Raw genomic sequence first — 8783 nt, 5'->3', positions numbered from 1 at the left:
ATAAAATGACTTCAGGCTATGTAAGCCCATAAATAAAGGGAAATCAAACCTTTCATACAAGTAAATCCACGCAAGAAATCATTTTGTAAAATTGGAGAAACCTCTACTAAATGGGCATGATGGGTGTAAGTCTCTAAAAAGAATAAACACATTCATTTGTAGTTTCATTTTTTAACACATTCTCGCAGACTTTCACTCTGCGAGAGTTTCACCCCCTCCCCCCAAAAATATTTTGGGGTTTTTTGGTGCCCAGCATAAATTTCCTTGCAGTTTCTTGCTTTTGAAACATTCTCAATGTGATGTGATTAATTACTTGATGGGAATCAATCATTGTTTTCCACAGTTAACCATATTGGCTAAAGCAGAATTTCCCCAACCTTAATATGCATATAAATTACCTGGGGACCTTATTAAAATGGCAATTCTGATGCAATAGTCAGGGGATGAGACTCCATTTCTAGTAAGTTTCCAGGTGACACTGAAGCTGCTGGCCAGCAGCCTGCTCTTCCTATACCAAAGGACTAGAGAACTTCAGCTATAGTTATTTGTTTTCTTTCCGTCTCATACACAGGCATTCAACAGACACATGCTGAGCATGAACTGTGAATCAGCCACCGAGCTCTCGAAAAATGTGAATTTAAATGTAAGCAGCTTTATGAAGTGTTTTTTTCCTTTATATTTTGCTTATTCCATTCGGTTATGGAAAATAGATTTCAAAATGTCTAAAGGAAAATATGATTTACGAATATTTGTTAGACTTAATTGAAAGTAACTAATCTGTTATTTTTTTTTTCAAAGTACCATTGAAATCTTGGTGAAACAATCTTCATTAAACCCTACTAAAAAGAATGCCTTACAGTCTCCCTCCTAATAGTAGAAAAAACTCAGCCAGGCAGTTCATTTATGAAAGTCAACCGAAAGTTCATTTTCTTCAACCCTCTCAATTTTTCTTCCACCCTGTCGAAAGAAAGTTGGTTTGGAATTAGATAGATTTGGGTGAAGGTACAACATATTTCACTTACTTGTATGATCCTGGGCAACTTTTATCAGCTTCCTAAGTCTCCATTTTTCTTACCTGTATACATGGATTAATAAAGTTATCTTCCATTCATTTAGAACATATTTATTGAGCACCTACGATGTGTTAGGCACTGTTCTAGCACTTGGGATAAGTCAGTGAGCAAATGAACATAGAATTCTTCCTCATATATCTCTTGGATAGAAATAATGCATGTACGTAGCCCTTGCCACACACCTAACACTCAAAATGGTAGTAATTCGCTCTATTTAGTAGCTTTCAACTCTCTGATGCTTTTCAAGTAACCCCCAGGTAAGTAAAAATGTCATTTTCTTAAAATTTGAGATCATTTCTCACTTAGTGCTTTATTATATGCCAGACATATTCCAAGTACTTTGGATATGTGTCTAAATTCATTTAATCCTCGCAGCTGCCCAAAAGGAAGACTGGTACATTCACTTTACAAGAACACTTGCTCAGAAAGGAAATTAAGGAATTCTCCAAGATCACAGAGCTAGCAAACAGCAGAGCTGGGATTCAAATTCAGTCTGGCCTCAGAGACCCCACTCTTAACCACAACACCTTGGAGTAATGAAATTAGAACCACCGTAAGCAAGTCCAGGAAGCTGCACTTCAGGTACTGAATAGCTCTAAACTGTGTATTAGCTAGGCTTATTGTGCCCTCTGGTGGAAATTCAAGGAAGTAAATGAAAAGGAATATTAAGTGCAACAGAAACAGACAACAGCGAGTTTACTGATATCCTGAGCTTTTGAAAAGTTTTCAGGCTCATGAAAATGGCAGGAAAATCTTCCAGGAACAAGACATAAGAATACCCAGCAAGAGTCTAAGGAATCCACAGGCCGTAGATGCCTCCCGTGCTGACTCCACACAGCAGAGCCTTCAGAGTGACAATCGTGCAAAGGAAACGGAAGATAAAATCTCAAGGGATAATGTAAGAGTTAGCAATCTTAGTAGAAATAATTTTAAGTAAAAATATATTTATCAACATGCCAAAAAGCATTATCACAAATCTACTGTACATCACCTTCTCAGGAATGAATTGCTAATGGGAAATGTGACATTCCTTTCATTGTACTTCTAGAATTTTCAAGACTCATGAGTTTCTAAGATGACGCCCTCCTAAGGCCTTAGGAAACACGTCTGCATTCTTTACCCACCCCTTAGTTCCAAGCAAAAGCTTATGTGGAATAATACATTATTTCTTTGTTCATCAGACTTTGCATTCAAGCAATTAAAGTCAATAGGTAGTAAATACGAATTGACTGCTCCAACTCAACGACTGCACAATATATGTGTGTGTGTGTGTGTGTGTGTGTATATATATATATATATATTTTTTTTTTTTTTTTGAGACGAGTCTCGCTCTGTCGCCAGACTGGAGTGGAGTGGCACGATCTCGGTTCACTGCAACCTCCAACTCCCTGCTCCTTGGTTCAAGCAATTCTCCTGCCTCAGCCTCCCGAATGGCTGGGATTACAGGCATGCACCACCACACCCGGCTAATTTTTGTATTTTTTTGTATTTTTAGTAGAGATGGGGTTTCACCATGTTGTCCAGGAGAGTCTCCATCTCCTAACCTCGTGATCCACCGCCTCGGCCTCCCCAAAGTGCTGGGATTACAGGCGTGAGCCACCATGCCCGGCCTGCACGGCATTTTATATGAAGTCACTAATACTGTTCCTGTACACGGGGATCTGAGGAAGGGCGGGAAGTGTTACTCTCTTAGACACCTCTTCCCTCCTCCCTTCAGTCTCAGCAGTGACAAGCTCCTTGTTCCCTGGAGGCCAGGAGATTCTCAGAATGACTCCGTCACTATCCCCTGTATTCCCTGTAGTAGTAAGAAATTATCACGCTCAACTACCCTCTTTGGCTAGGGATTCTCCTTTCTTTATTGAGATATCTCAGGAGGATGGTGTTGACACTGGAGATTGTTTGTGCATCTGTCTTCTGAGAATGTGTGACTTTATGTAAATGTTAGTTTATCTAGAAAGAAAGAATATGATCTCATATACCTGGTCCTAGAAAATTAATTTTTCAGTAGAGAAATCCATTGGCATTATACTATATCTGCTTGCTTACCCTCCTCCAATTCACCATCCACTTTTTTAGAGTGCTTCTAATTTATGCTCTGGAGTGAGAAAATTCATCTTTTGAAATATTGAAATATTTTACTTAAAAAATAAGTTTATGTAGTCCCAGTGAGGCTGTGGTAGGAGAATCGTTTGAGCCCAGGAGTTTGAGGCTGCAGTGAACTATGATCATGCCACTACACTCCAGGCTAGGCAACAGAACAAGAGCTTGTCAAAAAAAAAAAAGAAGAAGAAGAAGAAGAAGAAAACAAGAAAGAAAGAAAGCAAGAAAGAAAGCAAGAAAGAAAGCAAGAAAGAAAGAAAGAAAGAAAGAAAGAAAGAAAGAAAGAAAGAAAGAAATTGCACTAGTCCTTAAAAATAAATAACTACTTAGGTGTGTTTAGAATTTGGGTCACTAATGCATGTCTTTCTCTGGGGTGTCACAATCTCTAATGTCACCCCTGAGTTTTCCCTTCTGCTATCCTATTGTTAGGTCTTTAAAAAAGCTTTCTATGGGATTTTCCTAACTCTCAGAGTGAAATAGATACTGGTTTTCATAGTATGAGGAGAAAATAAATTATGACATTTACTATTTTTCATAGTAGCAAAGGAATTTCTGAAGACATCAGCCTCCCACTCTGAATTCACACAATAATTTGCTAGTGTAACCCTCAATAGCCCTTACCACTTCTCCAGAAACCGCATAAGCTTCTCGACCATTTCATCCCTGAAACAATCCCAGGGCATAATGCAATAGGTTGCACATTCTAAAGAGGAGAAAGAACAAAAAAAGAGGGCAATGATTTTCATCATTCAAGATTCCCTTCAGTAATTTATTTGTTCTGATCCTCTTGCTAAAAGTAATTTTCTTTCCATTCTATTTTATATTTCGCTTATTTTGCATTTATTTCATTTTATCTTCTATTATAATTAGTATATATGTTTGATTTTCCCCCCTGCCACCTAGACTTTCTCAACTGGACTTCTTACCTGGCCATAAAACCCAGAAACTTATTTACGTCATAATTTTCCTAATTTCCTCAAGGAAGGTGCATAACTTGTACCATTCTAGATGCCTAGGAAAAATGTTAACTCATTGCATATAATAGATGCACTAGGTTACGACAGCTCAGTTCTCTCCTGGACGCCTGGTTGAGAAACACTCTGCGTTACACATCACCCAGCAGAGTTCATTATACATAGAAGGCACTCAATAAATGTTTCTGTAAACAAACAGATACATGAATGCCTCTAAACTTTTAAGTGTCAGCTTTGAATTCATTTTAAGGTCCATTCAGTCCATGCTTTTAACAGAATTATTTTCTAGTAGTAAGTTTACTTTCTCTGCTTATCTACTGAGGACAAAAAAGCTTTTCAGTTCTCAGAAGTAAATAAAATAAGAGAGAGAAAATTTAGCATCCGATTATTCTAGTCTTATCAAAATTCTAGAATTATTTATTAAGGACTTCATTATTTTGACTGTCATACACATACAGATACTTGTAAGCATTAACACTTTGGCCTTAATTAAAGATCTACAATAGCTACACTTATTTACTTTGTGTCAGAAATTGCATTAGTATTTTATCTGTGTTTCCAAATTTAATCATTTTGTTAATAATATCAGCTAGGCAATATTGCCTTCTCTTTGTAAGTATGAAAACTGAAGCTCATAGATGTTAAAAACTTGCCCAAGGTTAAACAGTATGTGGAAAGGTTAGAATTTCAAACCAGACATATCTAGTGGTAAAATATCATCTTTACATTTTGGGACACTATTATCCCACAAGTACTTTGTGTAAATAAAAATTCGGGTATATCTAATATATGACCATGTAACCTCTTCTACTCATGGATAGAGCTATCTTTTGCATATTGTCAACATAAAAAGGATTATATTGGCCAGGCACGGTGGCTCACGCCTGTAATCCCAGCACTTTGGAAGGCGAGGCGGGCAGATCACGAGGTCAAGAGATTGAGACCATCGTGGCCAACATGGTAAAACCCCGTTTCTACTAAAAACACAAAAATTAGCTGGGCATGGTGGCATGCGCCTGTAGTCTCAGTTACTCAGGAGGCTGAGACAGGAGAATAGCTTGAACTCAGGAGGTGGAGGCTGCAGTGAGCCGAGATCGCACCACTGCACTCCAGCTTGGGTGACAGAGCAAGACTCTGTCTCAAAAAAAAAAAAAAAAAATATATATATATATATATATACACACACACACACACACACACACACACTAAATATAGTGGATATTTAACTATCAGTGCTTAAAAGAAAGGAGTGAAGAGTTTCTTCCATTTTCACTTTCGTTCTAATGACCAGCCACTTCTTTTTATTACTTTGTCTATTCTCTAATCCTCACATGAATATAAAGTCCAAGCCTTTGGAAACCAAATGACAAAGTGCAGCTGGGCTCTTGGACTATTATCTTCATTCCTATCTGTCTCCGATATGTAAATGGATTTGGCACCAAAATATAAGCCTTAGAAACCAAAACAAATGAGGCATTAGCAAAGTAAATTTTGCAAACCTAGACTTACAGATTCTTGAGAGACTTCAAAGCTGAGGAGGAAGGGAAAAGTTTACTTCTGAGTAAAGTGAGTAGAGAAGGCATTTGAAAAGGTCACAGCAGGTTCTAATGCAGAGGCAAAGCCATATTTAATGGCACTCTATTCACACTCAGAGATGATGTCTACCTGCATCGATCTAGTCATCCTTTCATTCATTGATTCATTCCAGACATATTTACTGACCACTTTCTAGGTGACCTGTGTTGATAACAGTGGTTTCCTGTCAATTTAAGGGCAGAAGCCAAATGAGGAGTTAACTGCAAAACCACGAGGGTTAGGAGTTTGGAAGGATAGTATTACAGTCAGTTTAAATGAAATCTATTCCTCCTTCATTTAGGAAATGCCCTCCAATCTCCGTATCTGGAACTTGATTTGTCTTTTAAAATTATGAGAGATCTGGGTATTAGGTTACTGTTAGGTTACCCTACTATGACATATTTAGGTTTTGGTGCCAGAAAAGACTCCTCTGGTAATTATTTATTGTGTGATCTTAGACCAACACTGTCCAATAGAAACATAAAGTGAGTCATATATAATTCAAAATTTTCCTGTAGTCCCAGCACTTTGGGAGGCCAAATTGGGCGGATCACCTGAGGTCAGGAGTTTGAGACCAGCCGGGTCAACATGGTGAAAACCCAGGAGAATTGCTTGAACCTAGGAGGTGGAGGCTGCAGTGAGCCGAGATCATGCCATTGCACTCGAGCCTGGGCGGCAGAGTGAAACTCCGTCTCAAAAAAAAAATTCTAATTGCCACACACAAAAAAGTACAAATAAACAGGTATAATTAATCCTCATAGTATTTTTTTTTACTCCACTATATCCAACATATCGTTATTTCAACATGTAGTCCATGTAAAATTACTGAGATTTTGCTTTTCTTCATTCCATGTGTGCAGTATGTAGTGTTTATTTTATTATTTATTATTTATTATATTTTATTGTTTATTATTTATTACAGCATATCTTAGTTTGGCTTTGAAAGAGTCACAGTTCAAGTGTGTGGTAGCCACATGTTGCTACTGCATTGCATAGTGCAGATCTAGACTTTAAATATAAGCAGTGGATAAAAATGTTGAAGAGAAACAAGATTTGTGTCTTTCCTACTCAAGACCAAAAAGCAAATTGTTTATATCTTCCTATCCTAGCTTAACACTTCATACAGACTTCAGTTTATATTCTGACAGTATACATTGAATAGAATAGCGGTAATATTGTTTCATCCCTTTTTACAGTCAATTTCACATGAATAGACAAATTCAAAAGTATGATGTTATAACAGCACCATCTTGTGGTGCTGCATTTACATTGCTGAAACAGAATTGGGGAAAAAGGGAATAATGCCAAATAATCAAGGTAGAATTAGGAGTTTAAGAAATTAGTAGAGGTACTATCATTTTTCTTTTTCTTACACGCAGTCTTTTTTTTTTTTTTTTTAGGCGGAGTTTCGCTCTTGTTGCCCAGGCTGGAGTGCAGTGGCGCGATCTTGGCTCACCACAACCTCCACCTCCCGTGTCCAAACGAGTCTCCTGCCTCAACCTCCCAAGTAGCTGGGACTACAAGCATGTGCCACCATGCACGACTTATTTTCTATTTTTAGTGGAGATGGGGTTTCTCCATGTTGGTCAGGCTGGTCTCCAACTCCTGACCTCAGGTGAACCACCTGCCGCAGCCTCCCAAAGTGCTGGGATTACAGGTATGAGCCACCGCACCAGACCTTATACGCAGTCTTTATGGAAGGTCTTCAAGTTGTATATACTGGGTATGATACACTTTCTGGACATAGGACGCGAAAATGCTAATTTCCGAATTCCAGATAACACTCCAACATGAGCCTTGGAGAATGGCAAGCAGGCTTCAGTGCTAATATGTTAATATGGTATTTGTTTCACTGAATTGTGTGAGACGAAAGCTGAGAACACCCACAAAACACCAGTGCATATGAACACATTGAGATTTTAACACTAAAATATAATCCCCGCCATTTATAAATACCAACGGAGCTACTACAGGGCTGCCAACCCTAAACTTTCTTCATTAGAATAAAGGCTTCAATGAAGCTGCATCTGCCATTAAATAATCACTCAACCAATCTGAAATTCTAGTCGGTCCCATACTATGTTAGGATGGCCAAATATTACCATGTGAGAATATAGCCTGGTAAGTGGTTTGACCAGAAGTCACTCCAGAGCTGGCCTTCAAGCTCAGCCCATATTTGGCCAGAGTAAGCTTAAGGATCTTTCTGAATCTTGTCATGTATTCTTGCCACAACGTAAGCCATCTAATGAATCTTTCGAAATAGACTTTATTTAATTCAGTCTAGAAAACATATAGGTCTTCTTTGGATGCTGGAATACAAAGAAAGAAGTTTCAGTTAGCTTAAAGCTAGTACAGGGACTTTCTGTGAAGAACGAATAATTTTTAAAAGTAGCATATATGTCACAGGAACCATGAAAATACATCTATACGTTATCCATTCTCCCTTATGTAACAGGCTCAAAATAGTCCATTTTTGTGATTAGACCAGTCTTAAACCTATTGTGGCCTGGGGAGAGTGAGCTCTTTTTTGAAGAACACTCTAAACAGCCACAACGTGGCTGTCATTCTGTACCTAAGCCAGTATCAATTACATGTGAAACAATGACATGTCTCAGAGTCCTGGGGAAGACCTAGTCTTTTCAATATTAGTTACTATAGCAAATCAATAGATGTGAGACAGCTGCTCATCTTTCTCTTGCCCAATCCTCCTAGAAGGGTGGGCCCACTCCTATCATTTATTACTGCATAACAAGTTATTCCAAAACTTAGAAGCTTAAAACAAGAAATGTTGGTTGGGCACAGTGGCTCACACCTATAATCCCAGCACTTTGGGAGGCTGAGGTGAGTGAATTACTTGAGGTTAGGAGTTTGAGACCATCTTGGCCAACACAGTGAAAACCCATCTTTACTAAAATTACAAAAATTACCTGGCATGGTGGTGCATGCCTGGAATCCCAGCTACTTGGAAGGCTGAGGTTGCAGTGAGCCTAGATTGCCCCACTGCACTCCAGTCTGGGCAACAGAGCGAGATTCCGTCTCAAAACTCAGGAATTTGGGAGCA

The sequence above is a fragment of the Papio anubis genome, chromosome 6 (assembly GCF_008728515.1).
Source record: "Papio anubis isolate 15944 chromosome 6, Panubis1.0, whole genome shotgun sequence".
In the NCBI taxonomy this organism is placed as follows: domain Eukaryota; kingdom Metazoa; phylum Chordata; class Mammalia; order Primates; family Cercopithecidae; genus Papio; species Papio anubis.
The sequence above is the reverse complement of the archived record's forward strand: the minus strand, read 5'-3'. Positions refer to the sequence as shown.